General features: G+C 46.5%; 1 pseudogene across 1 annotated transcript in view; it reads left to right on the top strand.

The window, feature by feature from the left end:
* Window positions 1-1,110: 1,110 nt before the first annotated feature.
* Window positions 1,111-24,506, top strand: part of LOC123743351 (cytosolic Fe-S cluster assembly factor nubp1-like) — a 36,701-nt pseudogene continuing 13,305 nt past the window's right edge. The window contains exons 1-9 of the transcript XR_006770084.1: window positions 1,111-1,221; window positions 2,050-2,154; window positions 2,597-2,730; window positions 4,423-4,491; window positions 7,734-7,766; window positions 8,241-8,331; window positions 8,518-8,672; window positions 14,092-14,202; window positions 14,558-14,659. The product of XR_006770084.1 is annotated as a cytosolic Fe-S cluster assembly factor nubp1-like (transcript). The remainder of the gene's footprint in view (window positions 1,222-2,049; window positions 2,155-2,596; window positions 2,731-4,422; window positions 4,492-7,733; window positions 7,767-8,240; window positions 8,332-8,517; window positions 8,673-14,091; window positions 14,203-14,557; window positions 14,660-24,506) is intronic.

Here is a 24,506-nt window from a genome sequence, read left to right as displayed (position 1 = left end):
ATTACAGCACCTCCTACTGGAGGGTTGATCTGTCTACATTACAGCACCTCCTACTGGAGAGTTGATCTGTCTACATTACAGCACCTCCTACTGGAGAGTTGATCTATCTACCTACAGCACCTCCTACTGGAGAGTTGATCTGTATACATTACAGCACCTCCTACTGGAGGGTTGATCTGTCTACAGCACCTCAGCACTCAGACCCCCCAACCCAAACTCAGTCCCCCCCAACCCAAACTCAGACCCCCCCAACCCAAACTCAGACCCCCCAACCCAAACTCAGACCCCCCCAACCCAAACTCAGTCCCCCCCAACCCAAACTCAGTCCCCCCAACCCAAACTCAGTCCCCCCAACCCAAACTCGCCCCCAACCCAAACGTTGACAGTAAAGAAATGACTGTGTTAAAATGTCACTTCTAAGGAGATATTCTATAGAGCCACACCAGTCATAATACCTCCAGACTGTTTAAAACAGTCAGTTAGATTAGGATGTGACTCCACACACCCAGGGAGAGTCCTTTCTAACGCAGGGGACCCACCTTCTGGCTTTTTTGTGCGCAATGACGCAACCTTGGTCTCTCCGCTACCGATCAGCTATTCCCTTATTTATTCACATTGAAAATGTACGCAGCTTTAAATGCTTTTTATGCGTGGAATGATTTCTAGTTAGCCTATTGCAGATCTGGACAAAAAAATTAAAAAATCCACCTACCTCTATGAATGGTGGATAAAGGGCAGGATTGACAGACTGGTGGTCTGTATTGACCTGTTGTATAGGAAAAGTCAGCCGGGGGGACAAAAGCGTAGTGGATAAGGGAAGTACCAAAAAAACCTTGATATAGGAGAGATGCATGCAAGCAGATGAAGACATGTGGCAAGGATGGAAGAATATATAGTAAAACCAGCCAAAATAGTGAATGTAAACCAGGGGGAAAAAAACACACTACCCTCCCCCAAAAAATATTTACATTTTTTTAACGAACCTCCCCTATTTTATAGTAGTGCGAGCTACAATGCAATACCCTTTAGGCTAGTTAGCTGTTGTGCAATTATTATAGTGTGTCTATTTTTTTTAATAGTTTAGTCTCTTGTTTAGTCAAAAGGTTTTGGCCATACTTGCGCGTATGCGGAACCTTTTGAGATGAGACGTGATTTCAGTCCGGACGAATATTCACAGCGCCACTGTAAACATGGCGGACATTCCGAGTGATGCGCCACAGCGTGAGTTTGGTTTTAAGTTCATTATAACAACACGCCAACCTTCAGACACCACGTTTATTATATGGGTTTTTAGCTTCTTATAGTGTTACTGTTAGATGTTTGTGAATGTCAAGTTTGTTGTCGCCTTTTAACGAAGAATAGTTTGTCTGAAAGTTAGCTGTTAGCCGGTTAGCATAGCTGCCTGTCATAAGTTAAGGGGGACACACTTTTTCACCGCACTTCGATACAAAGGGATTTTCCTAACCTGCTACAAAAAAGTCATTTCGGTGTCAGAAGTGCCGTGAAAATGGTTTCCCGTAAGACAACAGATGGCGCAGTTAGCTAGCCAGCCAGCCAGCCCAGTTTACAAACCAGTTTGACAGATCAATTTAGCAGTCTTTTTGTAATGGCAGTGTCAACGCTATGTGTCATTTTCATAATTTCATGTACATTTTTAAGTAAATCGTTCAAATCTTCTCAGTTTAATAGTTGCGATAATGGTATTATTCGGATTATTACAACGCATTGTGTCTTAGTCTACACAGGAAGCCTGTCTGTCCATAGTGCAGGTGGTCGGGTTGGATCGGCTGGCTACTCTCTTAGCATAAACTGTATCACATGACCTGTCAGAAACATAGCAGACAGGGTCTGTCTAATAAACTATAATATCTTTGTTCAATGGATCTCTGTTTTAACTCATCCAGTCACAGGCAGATTAGTGAACAAAGAATCAAGTATTTTCTACATATTCAATCGGGACACTTTTTGTTTTATTTATATTGATATTATCTGATTGGTCACGTGGTTGTTGTTTTGATGTATCGACTGATTGGTTGTATTGGTTGTCAGACTGCCCCGGTACGGCCAGTGAGCAGGCAGGGAAGACGTCAGCATGTCAGGGTTGTCCCAACCAGAACCTCTGCTCCTCTGGAGCCACTAAAGCACCGGACCCAGGTAACACTCAGTCTGTCTGTCTCACTGTGTCTGTTCTGTAGAGCCTGACCTTGATCTGGTCAATAACACCACTGCTGATTAGTCTGCTGCGATTCCTTGTTTTCAATGTGTGTTTAATGTCTGTCTCTCTCTCTCCCCCCTCTGTCTGTCTCTCTCTCTCCCCCCTCTGTCTGTCTCTCTCTCCCCCCCCCTCTGTCTGTCTCTCTCTCCCCCCCTCTGTCTGTCTCTCTCTCCCCCTCTGTCTCTCTCTCTCCCCCTCTGTCTCTCTCTCTCCCCCTCTGTCTGTCTCTCTCCCACCCTCTGTCTGTCTGTGTCTCCCCCTCTGTCTGTCTCTCTCTCCCCCTCTCGGTCTGTCTCTCTCCCCCCTCTGTCTGTCTCTCTCTCCCCCTCTGTCTGTCTCTCCCACCCTCTGTCTCTCCCTCCCCTCCCTCCTTCCCTGCAGCCATAGAGGAGATAGCAGAGAAGATGTTAACAGTGAAACATAAGATCTTGGTCCTGTCAGGGAAAGGAGGAGTAGGGAAGAGTACCTTCAGCGCACATCTGGCCCACGCACTGGCTAGTGACGCCACTAAAGAGGTAACACTTCAACCTCTCTCTCCCTCTCTATCTCTCTGTTCTCTACTCGTTTGCGCTCTCTCTGCCTTTCCCCTCTCTCCCCCTCTCTTTGCCCTCTCTCTCTCTCTCTCGTGTGTGTACTGTGGGAAGGTCACGCAGATAGCTGACGACAGTTGGTGTGATCAGACAGACGCTATGTGCTGTGCTTCTCCTCTGTGTGATCAGACCCCGTAGTCCCATTAAAACACTCTCTCACTGTCTCTACCTGGTGAAGGAGCACGTAGTCCCATTAAAACACTCTCTCACTGTCTCTACCTGGTGAAGGAGCACGTAGTCCCATTAAAACACTCTCTCACTGTCTCTACCTGGTGAAGGAGCACGTAGTCCCATTAAAACACTCTCTCACTGTCTCTACCTGGTGAAGGAGCACGTAGTCCCATTAAAACACTCTCTCACTGTCTGTACCTGGTGAAGGACCACGTAGTCCCATTAAAACACTCTCTCACTGTCTCTACCTGGTGAAGGAGCACGTAGTCCCATTAAAACACTCTCTCACTGTCTCTACCTGGTGAAGGAGCACGTAGTCCCATTAAAACACTCTCTCACTGTCTCTACCTGGTGAAGGACCCCGTAGTCCCATTAAAACACTCTCTCACTGTCTCTACCTGGTGAAGGAGCACGTAGTCCCATTAAAACACTCTCTCACTGTCTCTACCTGGTGAAGGAGCACGTAGTCCCATTAAAACACTCTCTCACTGTCTCTACCTGGTGAAGGAGCACGTAGTCCCATTAAAACACTCTCTCACTGTCTCTACCTGGTGAAGGAGCACGTAGTCCCATTAAAACACTCTCACTGTCTCTACCTGGTGAAGGCTGAGGGTGTGTAGTGGAGGAGGGTTGACTGATGCCCCTTAGCTTCTATCTAGTTTTGTTACTTCCTCAGAGAGAGGGGAGAGCAACGCCAGAGGTTTGCACTGCTGGCGTGGGGAGTGATTTAACCGTAACACAGCTTTATGGACGTCCTCTGTGTTTCCAGGGGACCGTTAACCCGCCCTAAGGTCGATGTCCTCTGGCATGGGGAAACCTTTGTTTACCAAGTGAATGAAAGAAAACAAAGATGACAACATTAACAGTAAACATTAGAGAGAATAACAATGTTTAAAATGTATTGTTAGGGGTTAAGAAACATTGTAAAACATTTAAAATGTATTGTTAGCGTTTTAAGAAATGTAGTAGGACATTTTAATGTTTTATATAAGCTATTTCCAGTGTTCTCTCTGTCTCTCTGATGACCGTAACAGCTGGAGTCATCCTGACCAGTGGCGGTGACCTGTTAGTTGTCAGTACTATGAAAACACCAGCCTGCAACCAGTCTGTTCAGCTAACATACCACTCAGTCTGTGTCATCGTCAAAACAAAACCTTTTCGGTATGAACGTGATCTCAGTGCTTTTGTCTCCCTCTGATGGTCACAGGCTGAAAGTTCACTGCTGTAGCTCGACTCAGTGCTGCCTCTCTGTGGCCAGACGAGGGTACGACAGCTGGATAACGTGTTTAGCACACTGGCTAAGAGATACCAGCTAACTTTGCAGTGTGTTGACTGGAGAACATGTTCCCACACCCTAACTTCTGTGTGTGTGTGTGTGTGTGTGTGTGTGTGTGTGTGTGTGTGTGTGTGTGTGTGTGTGTGTGTGTGTGTGTGTGTGTTTTCCAGGTTGCCCTTCTAGATGTTGACATCTGTGGTCCATCTATCCCCAGGATCATGGGTGTGGAGGGAGAACAGGTAGGATATGTAGCCCTGTAGTCTCTGGCTCTCCTAGTGTTGTAGATCAGATAGTGATCGGATCATGATAACCACATGTTAAGGCAAAGGTGTAAACGTGGCGAGAGAGAGAGACCAGCGGTGGAAAAATACCCAATTATAGATGAGTAAAAGAATAGATACCTTAATAGAAAATACCTCAAGTAAAAGTGAGTGTCCCAGTAAAATACTACTTGAGTAAATGTATTTGGTTTTAAATATACTGAAGTATCAAAAGTAAAAGTATAAATAATTTCAAATTCCTTTTATTAAACAAACCAGATGGCACAATTAAAAAAAAAAAAAATCTTTTTAAATTGACGCATAGCCAGGGGTCACACTCCAACACTCAGACATAATTTACAAACAAAACATTTGTCTTTAGTGAGTCCTCCAGATCAGAGGCAGTAGAGATGACCAGGGATGTTCTCTGTTTAGTGAGTCCTCCAGATCAGAGGCAGTAGAGATGACCAGGGATGTTCTCTGTTTAGTGAGTCCTCCAGATCAGAGGCAGTAGAGATGACCAGGGATGTTCTCTGTTTAGTGAGTCCTCCAGATCAGAGGCAGTAGGGATGACCAGGGATGTTCTCTGTTTAGTGAGTCCTCCAGATCAGAGGCAGTAGAGATGACCAGGGATGTTCTCTGTTTAGTGAGTCCTCCAGATCAGAGGCAGTAGAGATGACCAGGGATGTTCTCTGTTTAGTGAGTCCTCCAGATCAGAGGCAGTAGGGATGACCAGGGATGTTCTCTATTTAGTGAGTCCTCCAGATCAGAGGCAGTAGAGATGACCAGGGATGTTCTCTGTTTAGTGAGTCCTCCAGATCAGAGGCAGTAGAGATGACCAGGGATGTTCTCTGTTTAGTGAGTCCTCCAGATCAGAGGCAGTAGAGATGACCAGGGATGTTCTCTGTTTAGTGAGTCCTCCAGATCAGAGGCAGTAGGGATGACCAGGGATGTTCTCTGTTTAGTGAGTCCTCCAGATCAGAGGCAGTATAGATGACCAGGGATGTTCTCTGTTTAGTGAGTCCTCCAGATCAGAGGCAGTAGAGATGACCAGGGATGTTCTCTGTTTAGTGAGTCCTCCAGATCAGAGGCAGTAGAGATGACCAGGGATGTTCTCTGTTTAGTGAGTCCTCCAGATCAGAGGCAGTAGGGATGACCAGGGATGTTCTCTGTTTAGTGAGTCCTCCAGATCAGAGGCAGTAGAGATGACCTGGGATGTTCTCTGTTTAGTGAGTCCTCCAGATCAGAGGCAGTAGAGATGACCAGGGATGTTCTCTGTTTAGTGAGTCCTCCAGATCAGAGGCAGTAGGGATGACCAGGGATGTTCTCTGTTTAGTGAGTCCTCCAGATCAGAGGCAGTAGAGATGACCAGGGATGTTCTCTGTTTAGTGAGTCCTCCAGATCAGAGGCAGTAGGGATGACCAGGGATGTTCTCTGTTTAGTGAGTCCTCCAGATCAGAGGCAGTAGGGATGACCAGGGATGTTCTCTGTTTAGTGAGTCCTCCAGATCAGAGGCAGTAGGGATGACCAGGGATGTTCTCTGTTTAGTGAGTCCTCCAGATCAGAGGCAGTAGAGATGACCAGGGATGTTCTCTGTTTAGTGAGTCCTCCAGATCAGAGGCAGTAGGGATGACCAGGGATGTTCTCTGTTTAGTGAGTACTCCAGATCAGAGACAGTAGGGAGGACCAGGGATGTTCTCTGTTTAACGAGTACTTTTGGGTGTCAGGGAAAATCTATGGAGTAAAAAGTACATCATTTTCTTTAGGAATGTAGTGAAGTAAAAATATTAAAATATAATAAAGTACAGATGCTCCCAAAAAAACGACTTACGTAGTACTTTAAAGTATGTTTTACTCAATTACTTAAATACCACTGCATATTTGTGAATAAATAGTCAAGTATGATCACATTTATAGTAAAATAAATGCCGCAGTAGCTGTTTTTCAAAGTATTTCTGCCATTTTGTTTCATAGCTGGTAAATTAATAGCACAAGTCAAAGAACTACACATCTTAAATAAGCCTATTCCACCTCACGCTGCAACACTTCCTGGTTGGGGGCTGTGGGCACATCAAGAGCAGAGTGAAATATTCATATTTTAGAAGTGTGGGCATGCAAGTTCATCTAATTTACTTGAAAAGAAAGTCAACTGAATTGAGACTTTATCCTCGTGTTTCTTGGTCTATTTACATTGTTTAGTTTACAAGCTAGGACGTTTTTCCAAAATGTTTGAGTTTCAACTGTTAAGAGAAGAGAAGACAACACTTGTACTAGTCACATGACAAGTCATGTTACCATGGTAACCTGCTGCCCTTAAAGGGGCAAATATCTCTGTGATATTTTGGTTAATAGACAAAAAAGAAATACATTTAATTAAACAATATACCACATTACCTCTTACTAGTAAATGTTTTTCAGTTTTTTTTTCAAAAGTTGGTCTAATTTATACCAAACTATAATATAAACTCAACATTGTAAAGTGTTGGTCCCATGTTTCATGAGCAGAAATAAAATAACACAGAAATAACACAGTCGGTTGTGAGGCCGGTTGGACGCACTGCCAAATTCTCTAAAACGACGTTGGAGGCGGCTTATGGTAGAGAAATGAACATTTTAAAATGCTCTGGTGAACTTTCCTGTAGTCAGCATGCCGATTGTAATGATCACGCTGTTTTAATCAGCTTCTTGATATATCACACCTTTTCTTGGTGGATGGATTATCTTGGTAAAGGAGAAATGCTCACTAACAAGGGATGGAAAGAAATGTTGTGCAGAACATTTGACAGAAATCAGCTTGTACACACAGTATGGAACATTTCTGGGATCTTTTATTTCAGCTCATGAAACATGGGGCCAACACTTTACAATGTTGTGTGTTTTATATTTCTGTTCAGTGTATAAAGTTGGCTCATGATCTCTCTGTCTGTGTCTGTCTGTCTGTCTGTGTCTGTCTGTCTGTCTGTCTGCCTGTGTCTGTCTGTCTGTGTCTGTGTCTCTGTGTCTGTCTGTGTCTCTGTGTCTGTCTGTGTCTCTGTGTCTGTCTGTGTCTCTGTCTGTCTGTCTGTCTGTCTGTCTGTCTGTCTGTCTGTCTGTCTGTCTGTCTGTCTGTCTGTCTGTCTCTCTGTCTCTGTCTCTGTCTCTGTGTCTGTCTCTGTCTCTCTCTGTCTGTCTCTGTCTGTCTCTGTCTGTCTCTGTCTGTCTGTCTGTCTCTCTGTCTGTAGGTCCATCAGAGTGGTTCTGGCTGGTCTCCTGTGGTGAGTCTGTCTTCAATAGAATACTGTGTTTATAGTTTGACTGTTAAACCAGGGTCTCCTTGTAAAAGAGGTCTACTCACCTCAATGGGACTTCCTGGACACATGGAAGGAACATGTTTAAAGTCAAACCAGATTCATGTAGGGTGTCCAGAGAGGTGGAAAACACACTGTGGTGATGACATCACTTCCTTATGTTATAAGGAAGTGAAGTTTACCAAGACGAAGAGGATTATTCTGAATGGTTCAATGTTTTTCTTTCCTTTTAATATATATACCTTTATTAGTTATGTTCTGTGTTCCAGTACGTAGAGGATATCCTGTGTGTGTGTGTGTGTGTGTGTGTGTGTGTGTGTGTGTTCCAGTATGTAGAGGATAACCTGTGTGTGTGTGTGTGTGTTCCAGTATGTAGAGGATAACCTGTGTGTGTGTGTGTTCCAGTATGAAGAGGATAACCTGTGTGTGTGTGTGTTCCAGTATGTAGAGGATAACCTTGCGGTCATGTCTATTGGCTTCCTACTCAGCAGTCCTGATGACGCTGTTATCTGGAGAGGACCCAAGAAGAACGGTAAACAGTGTGTGTGTGTTTAGCCGCTGTCTGACCTCAAGGGCACTTCCTGGATAAATAAAGATGAAATTAAAGGCTATATTTATAAAATATAAATCAAGTGTGAATAATGACATGATGTGGACTTTCATTGGTTATTGTCTGTGAGGCTGCTCTCTGATTGGCTGTGCTGTACTTCCCTGTCAGGGATGATCAAACAGTTCCTGCGTGATGTTGATTGGGGGGAACTGGATTACCTCATCGTGGACACGCCCCCCGGGACCTCTGACGAGCACCTGTCTATCGTCCAGTACCTTAGCTCCGCCCGCATCGACGGAGCCGTCATCGTCACCACCCCGCAGGTAACTACGGCAACTACGGCTCACTATAGCAACTGGGTAACTACGGCAACTACGGCTCACTATAGCAACTGGGTAACTACGGCAACTACAGCTCACTATAGCAACTGGGTAACTACGGCAACTACGGCTCACTATAGCAACTAGGTAACTACGGCAACTACGGCTCACTATAGCAACTGGGTAACTACGGCAACTACGGCTCACTATAGCAACTGGGTAACTACGGCAACTACGGCTCACTATAGCAACTGGGTAACTACGGTAATTACGGCTCACTATAGCAACTGGGTAACTACGGCAACTACGGCTCACTATAGCAACTGGGTAACTACGGCAACCACGGCTCACTATAGCAACTGGGTAACTACGGCAACCACGGCTCACTATAGCAACTGGGTAACTACGGCAACTACGGCTCACTATAGCAACTAGGTAACTACGGCAACTACGGCTCACTATAGCAACTGGGTAACTACGGCAACCACGGCTCACTATAGCAACTGGGTAACTACGGCAACCACGGCTCACTATAGCAACTAGGTAACTACGGCAACTACGGCTCACTATAGCAACTGGGTAACTACGGCAACTACGGCTCACTATAGCAACTGGGTAACTCACGGCAACCACGGCTCACTATAGCAACTCGGCAACTACGGCTCACTATAGCAACTAGGCAACTACGGCTCACTATAGCAACTGGGTAACTACGGCAACTACAGCTCACTATAGCAACTGGGTAACTACGGCAACTACGGCTCACTATAGCAACTGGGTAACTACGGCAACTACGGCTCACTATAGCAACTAGGTAACTACGGCAACTACGGCTCACTATAGCAACTGGGTAACTACGGCAACTACGGCTCACTATAGCAACTGGGTAACTACGGCAACCACGGCTCACTATAGCAACTGGGTAACTACGGCTCACTATGGCTCACTATAGCAACTAGGTAACTACGGCTCACTATAGCAACTGGGTAACTACGGCAACTACGGCTCACTATAGCAACTGGGTAACTACGGCAACTACGGCTCACTATAGCAACTGGGTAACTACGGCAACTACGGCTCACTATAGCAACTGGGTAACTACGGCAACTACGGCTCACTATAGCAACTGGGTAACTACGGCTCACTATAGCAACTGGGTAACTACGGCTCACTATAGCAACTGGGTAACTATGGCAACTACGGCTCACTATAGCAACTAGGTAACTACGGCAACTACGGCTCACTATAGCAACTAGGTAACTACGGCAACTACGGCTCACTATAGCAACTAGGTAACTACGGCAACTACGGCTCACTATAGCAACTAGGTAACTACGGCTCACTATAGCAACTAGGCAACTACGGCTCACTATAGCAACTAGGTAACTACGGCAACTACGGCTCACTATAGCAACTAGGTAACTACGGCAACCACGGCTCACTATAGCAACTAGGTAACTACGGCAACTACGGCTCACTATAGCAACTAGGTAACTACGGCTCACTATAGCAACTAGGTAACTACGGCAACTACGGCTCACTATAGCAACTAGGTAACTACGGCTCACTATAGCAACTAGGTAACTACGGCTCACTATAGCAACTAGGTAACTACGGCAACTACGGCTCACTATAGCAACTAGGTAACTACGGCTCACTATAGCAACTAGGTAACTACGGCTCACTATAGCAACTAGGTAACTACGGCAACTACGGCTCACTATAGCAACCAGGTAGTTTATATATATATATATATATATATATATACGGATTTGTTTTGACCTTTGCTGTCTGATTTATAGCTGGCGGTCAGATCAATCATTAAGCACTGACTGTTTGGTTAGATTAGGTTGTTATGACTGGGTAGTCTAAACCAGGACTTTATCCTGTCTGATTAGATTAGGTTGTTATGACTGGGTAGTCTAAACCAGGACTTTATCCTGTCTGATTAGATTAGGTTGTTATGACTGGGTAGTCTAAACCAGGACTTTATCCTGTCTGATTAGATTAGGTTGTTATGACTGGGTAGTCTAAACCAGGACTTTATCCTGTCTGATTAGATTAGGTTGTTATGACTGGGTAGTCTAAACCAGGACTTTATCCTGTCTGATTAGATTAGGTTGTTATGACTGGGTAGTCTAAACCAGGACTTTATCCTGTCTGATTAGATTAGGTTGTTATGACTGGGTAGTCTAAACCAGGACTTTATCCTGTCTGATTAGATTAGGTTGTTATGACTGGGTAGTCTAAACCAGGACTTTATCCTGTCTGATTAGATTAGGTTGTTATGACTGGGTAGTCTAAACCAGGACTTTATCCTGTCTGATTAGATTAGGTTGTTATGACTGGGTAGTCTAAACCAGGACTTTATCCTGTCTGATTAGATTAGGTTGTTATGACTGGGTAGTCTAAACCAGGACTTTATCCTGTCTGATTAGATTAGGTTGTTATGACTGGGTAGTCTAAACCAGGACTTTATCCTGTCTGATTAGATTAGGTTGTTATGACTGGGTAGTCTAAACCAGGACTTTATCCTGTCTGATTAGATAGGTTATTTGTCACATGCACCGAATACAACAATATAGTGTAATGATGAATACAACAGGTAAATGCTGACTTTACAAGCCCTTAAGCAACAAATGCCGTTTTAAGAAAATACCTTTAAAAAAAGTAAGCGATAAGAATAACAAATAATTAAAGAGCAGCAGTAAATAACAATAGCGGGGCTATATACAGGGTATTACGGTACAGAGTCAATTTGGAGGCTATATACACAGGGTATTACGGTACAGAGTCAATGTGGAGGCGATATACAGGGGGTACCGGTACAGAGTCAATGTGGAGGCTATATACACAGGGTATTATGGTACAGAGTCAATGTGGAGGCTATATACAGGGTATTACGGTACAGAGTCAAGTGGAGGCTATATACAGGGTATTACGGTACAGAGTCAATGTGGAGGCGATATACAGGGGGTACCGGTACAGAGTCAATGTGGAGACTATATACAGGGGGTACCGGTACAGAGTCAATGTGGAGGCTATATACAGGGGGTACCAGTACAGAGTCAATGTGGAGGTTATATACAGGGGGTACCGGTACATGTAGGTAGAGTTAAAGTCCATATGCATAGATTATGAACAGAGAGTAACAGCAGCGTAGGAGGGGGGGCGCAAATAGTCTGGGTAGCCATTTGATTAAATGTTCAGGAATCTTATGGCTTGGGGGGGTAGAAGCTGTTTAGAAGCCTCTTGGACCTAGATTTGGCGCTCCAGTACCGCTTGCCGTGTGGTAGCAGGGAGAACAGTCTATGACTAGGGTGGCTGGAGTCTTTTGGGCCTTTCTCTGACACCGCCTGGTATAGAGTTCCTGGATGGCAGGAAGCTTGACCCCAGTGATGTACTGGGCAGTACGCACTACCCTCTGTAGTGCCTTACGGTCGCATGCCAAGCAGTTGTCATACCAGGCGGTGATGCAACCCGTCATGATGCTCTCGATGGTGCAGCTGTAGAACCTTTTGAGGATCAGAGGACCCGTGCCAAATCTTTTCAGTCTCCTGAGGGGTATAGGTTTTGTCGTGCCCTCTTCACGACTGTTGTGTTGTGCTTGGACCATGTTAGTTTGTTGGTGATGTGGACACCAAGGAACTTGAAGTTCTCAACCTGCTCCACTACAGCCCCGTCGATGAGAATGGGGGCGTTCTCGGTCCTCCTTTTCCTGTGGTGCACAATCATCTCCTTTGTCTCGATCACGTTGAGGGAGAGGTTGTTGTCCTGGCACCACACGGTCAGGTCTCTGACCTCCTCCCTATAGGCTGTCTTGTCGGTGATCAGGCCTACCACTGTTGTGTCGTCAGCAAACTTAATGATGGTGTTGGAGTCGTGCCTGGCCGTGGAGTCATGAGTGAACAGGGAGTACAGGAGGGGACTGAGCACGCACCCCTGAGGGGCCCCCGTGTTGAGGATCAGCATGGAGGATGTGTTGTTACCTACCCTTACCACCTGGGGGCGGCCTGTCAGGAAGTCCAGAATCCAGTTGCAGAATGAGGTGTTTAGTCCCAGGATCCTTAGCTTAGTGATGAGCTTTGTGGGTACTATGGTGTTGAACGCTGAGCTGTAGTCAATGAACAGCATTCTCACATAGGTGTTCCTTTTGTCCAGGTGGGAAAGGGCAGTGTGGAGTGGCAATAGAGAGACTGCATCATCTGTGGATCTGTTTGGGCGGTATGCAAATTGGATTGGGTCTAGGGTTTCTGGGATAATGGTGTTGATGTGAGCCATGACCAGCCTTTCAAAGCACTTCATGGCTACAGATGTGAGTGCTACGGGTCGGTAGTCATTTAGGCAGGTTACCTTAGTGTTCTTGGGCACAGGGACTATGGTGGTCTGCTTGAAACATGTTGGTGTTACAGACTCAGACAGGGAGAGGTTGAAAATATCAGTGAAGACACTTGCCAGTTGGTTAACGCATGCCCGGAGTACACATCCTGGTAATCCGTCTGGCCCTGTGGCCTTGTGAATGTTGACCTGTTTATAGGGTGATCACACAGTCATCCGGAACAGCTGATGCTCTCATGCATGTTTCAGTGTTACTTGCCTCAAATCGAGCATAGAAGTTATTTACCTCGTCTGGTAGGCTCGTGTCACTGGGCAGCTCTCGGCTGTGCTGCCCTTTGTAGTCTGTAATGGTTTGCAAGGCCTGCCACACCCGACGAGCGTCAGAGCAGGTGTAGTATGATTCGATCTTAGTCCTGTATTGACGCTTTGCCTGTTTGATGGTTCGTCGGAGGGTATGGCAGGGTAGTTTAACCAGGACTTTAGCCTGTCTGGTTAGATGGGTGGAGTTATGGCAGGGTAGTTTAACCAGGACTTTAGCCTGTCTGGTTAGATGGGTGGAGTTATGGCAGGGTAGTTTAACCAGGACTTTAGCCTGTCTGGTTAGATGGGTGGAGTTATGGCAGGGTAGTTTAACCAGGACTTTAGCCTGGGTTATGGTGCCTGATTACAACAAACCCTCCTCCCTCCATGTCTCTCCTCCCTCCATGTCTCTCACCCCTCCATGTTTCTCACCCCTCCTCCCTCTTTCTCTCTCACCCCTCCTCCCTCCCTCTCTCTTTCACCCTTCCTCCCTCCATGTCTCTCACCCCTCCATGTCTCTCACCCCTCCATGTCTCTCACCCCTCCATGTCTCTCACCCCTCCTCCCTCTCTCTCTCTCTCTCACCCCTCCATGTCTCTCACCCCTCCATGTCTCTCACCCCTCCATGTCTCTCACCCCTCCTCCCTCTCTCTCTCTCTCTCACCCCTCCATGTCTCTCACCCCTCCATGTCTCTCACCCCTCCTCCCTCCATGTCTCTCACCCCTCCATGTCTCTCACCCCTCCATGTCTCTCACCCCTCCTCCCCCCTCTTTGCCTCTCCAGGAGGTTTCTCTTCAGGATGTAAGAAAGGAGATCAGGTTCTGTCAGAAGGTCCAGCTGCCCATCATAGGAGTGGTGGAGAACATGAGTGGATTTGTCTGTCCCAAATGCAAGGTATTTATTTATTTACTTATATATATATATACACACACACACACACACACACACACACACACACACACACACACACACACACACACACACACACACACACACACACACACACACACACACACACACACATGAATGCATGGCACACACAATGTGTAACTTTCTCTCATAAAGACCGACATCATTCATTGGCATGATGTGTAACTCTTTCTCTTCCTTGTATTTCTCCCCCATCTCTCCCCTCTCTCTCTCCCCCTCCTCCCCTCTCTCTTCCCCTCCCCTCTCTCTCTTCCCCTCCCCCTCTCTCTCTCCCCCTCTCTCTCTTCCCCCCTTCCCTCTCTCTCTTCCCCTCTTCAAGAACACGTCTCAGATTTTCCCCCCACCACGGGAGGAGCAGAGAGGATGTGTGAAGAGATGAACCTTACGCTGTTAGGACGAGTCCCACTGGACCCCAGGATAGGTACTGGACTACAGATAGCTGTGTTAGTACCAGTCCTACTGGACCCCAGGATAGGTACTGGACTACAGATAGCTGTGTTAGTACCAGTCCTACTGGACCCCAGGATAGGTACTGGACTACAGATAGCTGTGTTAGTACCAGTCCTACTGGACCCCAGGATAGGTACTGGACTACAGATAGCTGTGTTAGTACCAGTCCTACTGGACCCCAGGATAGGTACTGGACTACAGATAGCTGTGTTAGTACCAGTCCTACTGGACCCCAGGATAGGTACTGGACTACAGATAGCTGTGTTAGTACCAGTCCTACTGGACCCCAGGATAGGTACTGGACTACAGATAGCTGTGTTAGTACCAGTCCTACTGGACCCCAGGATAGGTACTGGACTACAGATAGCTGTGTTTGGACCAGTCCTACTGGACCCCAGGATAGGTACTGGACTACAGATAGCTGTGTTAGTACCAGTCCTACTGGACCCCAGGATAGGTACTGGACTACAGATAACTGTGTTTGGACCAGTCCTACTGGACCCCAGGATAGGTACTGGACTACAGATAGCTGTGTTTGGACCAGTCCTACTGGACCCCAGGATAGGTACTGGACTACAGATAGCTGTGTTAGTACCAGTCCTACTGGACCCCAGGATAGGTACTGGACTACAGATAGCTGTGTTTGGACCAGTCCTACTGGACCCCAGGATAGGTACTGGACTACAGATAGCTGTGTTAGTACCAGTCCTACTGGACCCCAGGATAGGTACTGGACTACAGATAGCTGTGTTAGTACCAGTCCTACTGGACCCCAGGATAGGTACTGGACTACAGATAGCTGTGTTAGTACCAGTCCTACTGGACCCAGGATAGGTACTGGACTACAGATAGCTGTGTTAGTACCAGTCCTACTGGACCCCAGGATAGGTACTGGACTACAGATAGCTGTGTTAGTACCAGTCCTACTGGACCCCAGGATAGGTACTGGACTACAGATAGCTGTGTTAGTACCAGTCCTACTGGACCCCAGGATAGGTACTGGACTACAGATAGCTGTGTTAGTACCAGTCCTACTGGACCCCAGGATAGGTACTGGACTACAGATAGCTGTGTTTGTACCAGTCCCACTGGACCCCAGGATAGGTACTGGACTACAGATAGCTGTGTTTGGACCAGTCCTACTGGACCCCAGGATAGGTACTGGACTACAGATAGCTGTGTTAGTACCAGTCCTACTGGACCCCAGGATAGGTACTGGACTACAGATAGCTGTGTTAGTACCAGTCCTACTGGACCCCAGGATAGGTACTGGACTACAGATAGCTGTGTTTGGACCAGTCCTACTGGACCCCAGGATAGGTACTGGACTACAGATAGCTGTGTTAGTACCAGTCCTACTGGACCCCAGGATAGGTACTGGACTACAGATAGCTGTGTTAGTACCAGTCCTACTGGACCCCAGGATAGGTACTGGACTACAGATAGCTGTGTTTGTACCAGTCCCACTGGACCCCAGGATAGGTACTGGACTACAGATAGCTGTGTTTGGACCAGTCCTACTGGACCCCAGGATAGGTACTGGACTACAGATAGCTGTGTTAGTACCAGTCCTACTGGACCCCAGGATAGGTACTGGACTACAGATAGCTGTGTTAGTACCAGTCCTACTGGACCCCAGGATAGGTACTGGACTACAGATAGCTGTGTTTGGACCAGTCCTACTGGACCCCAGGATAGGTACTGGACTACAGATAGCTGTGTTAGGACGAGTCCCACTGGACCCCAGGATAGGTACTGGACTACAGATAGCTGTGTTAGTACCAGTCCTACTGGACCCCAGGATAGGTACTGGACTACAGATAGCTGTGTTAGTACCAGTCCTACTGGACCCCAGGATAGGTACTGGACTACAGATAGCTGTGTTAGTACCAGTCCTACTGGACCCCAGGATAGGTACTGGACTACAGATAGCTGTGTTAGTACCAGTCCTACTAGACCCCAGGATAGGTACTGGACTACAGATAGCTGTGTTAGTACCAGTCCTACTGGACCCCAGGATAGGTACTGGACTACAGATAGCTGTGTTAGTACCAGTCCTACTGGACCCCAGGATAGGTACTGGACTACAGATAGCTGTGTTAGTACCAGTCCTACTGGACCCCAGGATAGGTACTGGACTACAGATAGCTGTGTTTGGACCAGTCCTACTGGACCCCAGGATAGGTACTGGACTACAGATAGCTGTGTTTGTACCAGTCCTACTGGACCCCAGGATAGGTACTGGACTACAGATAGCTGTGTTAGTACCAGTCCTACTAGACCCCAGGATAGGTACTGGACTACAGATAGCTGTGTTTGGACCAGTCCTACTGGACCCCAGGATAGGTACTGGACTACAGATAGCTGTGTTAGTACCAGTCCTACTGGACCCCAGGATAGGTACTGGACTACAGATAGCTGTGTTTGGACCAGTCCTACTGGACCCCAGGATAGGTACTGGACTACAGATAGCTGTGTTAGTACCAGTCCCACTGGACCCCAGGATAGGTACTGGACTACAGATAGCTGTGTTAGTACCAGTCCTACTGGACCCCAGGATAGGTACTGGACTACAGATAGCTGTGTTAGTACCAGTCCTAATGGACCCCAGGATAGGTACTGGACTACAGATAGCTGTGTTAGTACCAGTCCTACTGGACCCCAGGATAGGTACTGGACTACAGATAGCTGTGTTTGGACCAGTCCTACTGGACCCCAGGATAGGTACTGGACTACAGATAGCTGTGTTAGTACCAGTCCTACTGGACCCCAGGATAGGTACTGGACTACAGATAGCTGTGTTAGTACCAGTCCTACTGGACCCCAGGATAGGTACTGGACTACAGATAGCTGTGTTAGTACCAGTCCTACTGGACCCCAGGATAGCTACTGGACTACAGATAGCTGTGTTTGGACCAGTCCTACTGGACCCCAGGATAGGTACTGGACTACAGATAGCTGTGTTAGTACCAGTCCTACTGGACCCCAGGATAGGTACTGGACTACAGATAGCTGTGTTAGTACCAGTCCTACTGGACCCCAGGATAGGTACTGGACTACAGATAGCTGTGTTAGTACCAGTCCTACTGGACCCCAGGATAGGTACTGGACTACAGATAGCTGTGTTAGTACCAGTCCTACTGGACCCCAGGATAGGTACTGGACTACAGATAGCTGTGTTTGGACCAGTCCTACTGGACCCCAGGATAGGTACTGGACTACAGATAGCTGTGTTTGGACCAGTCCTACTGGACCCCAGGATAGGTACTGGACTACAGATAGCTGTGTTAGTACCAGTCCTACTGGACCCCAGGATAGGTACTGGACTACAGATAGCTGTGTTAGTACCAGTCCTACTGGACCCCAGGATAGGTACTGGACTGGGGATAGCTGTGTTAGTACCAGTCCTACTGGACCCCAGGATAGGTACTGGACTGGGGATAGCTGTGTTAGTACCAGTCCTACTGGACCCCAGGATAGGTACTGGACTACAGATAGCTGTGTTAGTACCAGTCCTACTGGACCCCAGGATAGGTACTGGACTACAGATAGCTGTGTTTGGACCAGTCCTACTGGACCCCAGGATAGGTACTGGACTACAGATAGCTGTGTTAGTACCAGTCCCACTGGACCCCAGGATAGGTACTGGACTACAGATAGCTGTGTTAGTACCAGTCCTACTGGACCCCAGGATAGGTACTGGACTACAGATAGCTGTGTTTGGACCAGTCCTACTGGACCCCAGGATAGGTACTGGACTACAGATAGCTGTGTTAGTACCAGTCCTACTGGACCCCAGGATAGGTACTGGACTACAGATAGCTGTGTTAGTACCAGTCCTACTGGACCCCAGGATAGGTACTGGACTACAGATAGCTGTGTTTGGACCAGTCCTACTGGACCCCAGGATAGGTACTGGACTACAGATAGCTGTGTTAGTACCAGTCCTACTGGACCCCAGGATAGGTACTGGACTACAGATAGCTGTGTTAGTACCAGTCCCACTGGACCCCAGGATAGGTACTGGACTACAGATAGCTGTGTTTGGACCAGTCCTACTGGACCCCAGGATAGGTACTGGACTACAGATAGCTGTGTTAGTACCAGTCCTACTGGACCCCAGGATAGGTACTGGACTACAGATAGCTGTGTTTGGACCAGTCCTACTGGACCCCAGGATAGGTACTGGACTGGGGATAGCTGTGTTAGTACCAGTCCTACTAGACCCCAGGATAGGTACTGGACTACAGATAGCTGTGTTAGTACCAGTCCTACTGGACCCCAGGATAGGTACTGGACTACAGATAGCTGTGTTAGTACCAGTCCTACTGGACCCCAGGATAGGTACTGGACTGGGGATAGCTGTGGGTCTACAGCTCAGTCTACAGTAAGTCAGGTCTATAGATCAACACCACAGCTATGCAGTAAGTCAGGTCTATAGATCCACACCACAGCTATGCAGTAAGTCAGGTCTATAGATCCACACCACAGCTATGCAGTAAGTCAGGTCTATAGATCAACACCACAGCTATGCAGTAAGTCAGGTCTATAGATCCACACCACAGCTATGCAGTAAGTCAGGTCTATAGATCCACAGCTATGCAGTAAGTCAGGTCTATAGATCAACACCACAGCTATGCAGTAAGTCAGGTCTATAGATCCACACCACAGCTATGCAGTAAGTCAGGTCTATAGATCAACACCACAGCCATGCAGTAAGTCAGGTCTATAGATCCACAGCTATGCAGTAAGTCAGGTCTATAGATCCACACCACAGCTATGCAGTAAGTCAGGTCTATAGATCAACACCACAGCTATGCAGTAAGTCAGGTCTATAGATCAACACCACAGCTATGCAGTAAGTCAGGTCTATAGATCAACACCACAGCTATGCAGTAAGTCAGGTCTATAGATCAACACCACAGCTATGCAGTAAGTCAGGTCTATAGATCCACACCACAGCTATGCAGTAAGTCAGGTCTATAGATCCACAGCTATGCAGTAAGTCAGGTCTATAGATCCACACCACAGCTATGCAGTAAGTCAGGTCTATAGATCCACACCACAGCTATGCAGTAAGTCAGGTCTATAGATCCACACCACAGCTATGCAGTAAGTCAGGTCTATAGATCCACACCACAGCTATGCAGTAAGTCAGGTCTATAGATCCACAGCTATGCAGTAAGTCAGGTCTATAGATCCACAGCTATGCAGTAAGTCAGGTCTATAGATCCACAGCTATGCAGTAAGTCAAGTCTATAGATCCACACCACAGCTATGCAGTAAGTCAGGTCTATAGATCAACACCACAGCTATGCAGTAAGTCAGGTCTATAGATCCACAGCTATGCAGTAAGTCAGGTCTATAGATCCACAGCTATGCAGTAAGTCAGGTCTATAGATCCACAGCTATGCAGTAAGTCAGGTCTATACATCCACAGCTATGCAGTAAGTCAGGTCTATAGATATACAGCTATGCAGTAAGTCAGGTCTATAGATCTACAGCTATGCAGTAAGTCAGGTCTATAGATCTACAGCTATGCAGTAAGTCAGGTCTATAGATCCACAGCTATGCAGTAAGTCAGGTCTATAGATCCACAGCTATGTAGTAAGTCAGGTCTATAGATCCACACCACAGCAATGCAGTAAGTCAGGTCTATAGATCAACACCACAGCAATGCAGTAAGTCAGGTCTATAGATCAACACCACAGCTATGCAGTAAGTCAGGTCTATAGATCCACAGCTATGCAGTAAGTCAGGTCTATAGATCCACAGCTATGCAGTAAGTCAGGTCTATAGATCTACAGCTATGCAGTAAGTCAGGTCTATAGATCCACAGCTATGCAATAAGTCAGGTCTATAGATCCACACCACAGCTATGCAGTAAGTCAGGTCTATAGATCCACACCACAGCTATGCAGTAAGTCAGGTCTATAGATCAACACCACAGCTATGCAGTAAGTCAGGTCTATAGATCAACACCACAGCTATGCAGTAAGTCAGGTCTATAGATCCACACCACAGCTATGCAGTAAGTCAGGTCTATAGATCCACAGCTATGCAGTAAGTCAGGTCTATAGATCCACAGCTATGCAGTAAGTCAGGTCTATAGATCCACAGCTATGCAGTAAGTCAGGTCTATAGATCCACAGCTATGCAGTAAGTCAGGTCTATAGATCTACAGCTATGCAGTAAGTCAGGTCTATAGATCTACAGCTATGCAGTAAGTCAGGTCTATAGATCCACACCACAGCTATGCAGTAAGTCAGGTCTATAGATCCACACCACAGCTATGCAGTAAGTCAGGTCTATAGATCAACACCACAGCTATGCAGTAAGTCAGGTCTATAGATCCACAGCTATGCAGTAAGTCAGGTCTATAGATCAACATCACAGCTATGCAGTAAGTCAGGTCTATAGATCCACACCACAGCTATGCAGTAAGTCAGGTCTATAGATCCACAGCTATGCAGTAAGTCAGGTCTATAGATCCACAGCTATGCAGTAAGTCAGGTCTATAGATCCACAGCTATGCAGTAAGTCAGGTCTATAGATCCACAGCTATGCAGTAAGTCAGGTCTATAGATCCACAGCTATGCAGTAAGTCAGGTCTATAGATCCACACCACAGCTATGCAGTAAGTCAGGTCTATAGATCCACACCACAGCTATGCAGTAAGTCAGGTCTATAGATCCACACCACAGCTATGCAGTAAGTCAGGTCTATAGATCAACACCACAGCTATGCAGTAAGTCAGGTCTATAGATCAACACCACAGCTATGCAGTAAGTCAGGTCTATAGATCCACACCACAGCTATGCAGTAAGTCAGGTCTATAGATCAACACCACAGCTATGCAGTAAGTCAGGTCTATAGATCAACACCACAGCTATGCAGTAAGTCAGGTCTATAGATCAACACCACAGCTATGCAGTAAGTCAGGTCTATAGATCAACACCACAGCTATGCAGTAAGTCAGGTCTATAGATCAACACCACAGCTATGCAGTAAGTCAGGTCTATAGATCAACACCACAGCTATGCAGTAAGTCAGGTCTATAGATCAACACCACAGCTATGCAGTAAGTCAGGTCTATAGATCAACACCACAGCTATGCAGTAAGTCAGGTCTATAGATCAACACCACAGCTATGCAGTAAGTCAGGTCTATAGATCAACACCACAGCTATGCAGTAAGTCAGGTCTATAGATCAACACCACAGCTATGCAGTAAGTCAGGTCTATAGATCAACACCACAGCTATGCAGTAAGTCAGGTCTATAGATCCACAGCTATGCAGTAAGTCAGGTCTATAGATCCACAGCTATGCAGTAAGTCAGGTCTATAGATCCACAGCTATGCAGTAAGTCAGGTCTATAGATCCACAGCTATGGAGTAAGTCAGGTCTATAGATCCACAGCTATGCAGTAAGTCAGGTCTATAGATCCACACCACAGCTATGCAGTAAGTCAGGTCTATAGATCCACACCACAGCTATGCAGTAAGTCAGGTCTATAGATCCACACCACAGCTATGCAGTAAGTCAGGTCTATAGATCCACACCACAGCTATGCAGTAAGTCAGGTCTATAGATCAACACCACAGCTATGCAGTAAGTCAGGTCTATAGATCCACAGCTATGCAGTAAGTCAGGTCTATAGATCTACAGCTATGCAGTAAGTCAGGTCTATAGATCCACAGCTATGCAGTAAGTCAGGTCTATAGATCCACAGCTATGCAGTAAGTCAGGTCTATAGATCTACAGCTATGCAGTAAGTCAGATCTATAGATCTACAGCTATGCAGTAAGTCAGGTCTATAGATCTACAGCTATGCAGTAAGTCAGGTCTATAGATCCACAGCTATGCAGTAAGTCAGGTCTATAGATCCACACCACAGCTATGCAGTAAGTCAGGTCTATAGATCCACAGCTATGCAGTAAGTCAGGTCTATAGATCCACAGCTATGCAGTAAGTCAGGTCTATAAATCTACAGCTATGCAGTAAGTCAGGTCTATAGATCCACAGCTATGCAGTAAGTCAGGTCTATAGATCCACACCACAGCTATGCAGTAAGTCAGGTCTATAGATCCACACCACAGCTATGCAGTAAGTCAGGTCTATAGATCAACACCACAGCTATGCAGTAAGTCAGGTCTATAGATCCACAGCTATGCAGTAAGTCAGGTCTATAGATCAACACCACAGCTATGCAGTAAGTCAGGTCTATAGATCCACACCACAGCTATGCAGTAAGTCAGGTCTATAGATCCACAGCTATGCAGTAAGTCAGGTCTATAGATCCACAGCTATGCAGTAAGTCAGGTCTATAGATACCCACAGCTATGCAGTAAGTCAGGTCTATAGATCCACACCACAGCTATGCAGTAAGTCAGGTCTATAGATCCACAGCTATGCAGTAAGTCAGGTCTATAGATCCACAGCTATGCAGTAAGTCAGGTCTATAGATCCACACCACAGCTATGCAGTAAGTCAGGTCTATAGATCCACACCACAGCTATGCAGTAAGTCAGGTCTATAGATCCACACCACAGCTATGCAGTAAGTCAGGTCTATAGATCCCCACAGCTATGCAGTAAGTCAGGTCTATAGATCCACAGCTATGCAGTAAGTCAGGTCTATAGATCCACAGCTATGCAGTAAGTCAGGTCTATAGATCCACAGCTATGCAGTAAGTCAGGTCTATAGATACCACAGCTATGCAGTAAGTCAGGTCTATAGATCCACACCACAGCTATGCAGTAAGTCAGGTCTATAGATCCACACCACAGCTATGCAGTAAGTCAGGTCTATAGATCCACACCACAGCTATGCAGTAAGTCAGGTCTATAGATCCACCCACAGCTATGCAGTAAGTCAGGTCTATAGATCCACACCACAGCTATGCAGTAAGTCAGGTCTATAGATCCACACCACAGCTATGCAGTAAGTCAGGTCTATAGATCCACACCACAGCTATGCAGTAAGTCAGGTCTATAGATCCCACAGCTATGCAGTAAGTCAGGTCTATAGATCAACACCACAGCTATGCAGTAAGTCAGGTCTATAGATCCACAGCTATGCAGTAAGTCAGGTCTATAGATCCACAGCTATGCAGTAAGTCAGGTCTATAGATCCACAGCTATGCAGTAAGTCAGGTCTATAGATCCACACCACAGCTATGCAGTAAGTCAGGTCTATAGATCACCACAGCTATGCAGTAAGTCAGGTCTATAGATCACACCACAGCTATGCAGTAAGTCAGGTCTATAGATCCCACAGCTATGCAGTAAGTCAGGTCTATAGATCCACACCACAGCTATGCAGTAAGTCAGGTCTATAGATCCACACCACAGCTATGCAGTAAGTCAGGTCTATAGATAACCACAGCTATGCAGTAAGTCAGGTCTATAGATCCACACCACAGCTATGCAGTAAGTCAGGTCTATAGATCACACCACAGCTATGCAGTAAGTCAGGTCTATAGATCCACACCACAGCTATGCAGTAAGTCAGGTCTATAGATCCACACCACAGCTATGCAGTAAGTCAGGTCTATAGATCCACACCACAGCTATGCAGTAAGTCAGGTCTATAGATCCACACCACAGCTATGCAGTAAGTCAGGTCTATAGATCCACCACAGCTATGCAGTAAGTCAGGTCTATAGATCCACACCACAGCTATGCAGTAAGTCAGGTCTATAGATCCACACCACAGCTATGCAGTAAGTCAGGTCTATAGATCCACACCACAGCTATGCAGTAAGTCAGGTCTATAGATCCAACCACAGCTATGCAGTAAGTCAGGTCTATAGATCC

The sequence above is a fragment of the Salmo salar genome, chromosome ssa06 (genome assembly GCF_905237065.1).
Source record: "Salmo salar chromosome ssa06, Ssal_v3.1, whole genome shotgun sequence".
Taxonomy (NCBI): Eukaryota; Metazoa; Chordata; class Actinopteri; order Salmoniformes; family Salmonidae; genus Salmo; species Salmo salar.
The sequence above is the reverse complement of the archived record's forward strand: the minus strand, read 5'-3'. Positions and strand labels throughout refer to the sequence as shown.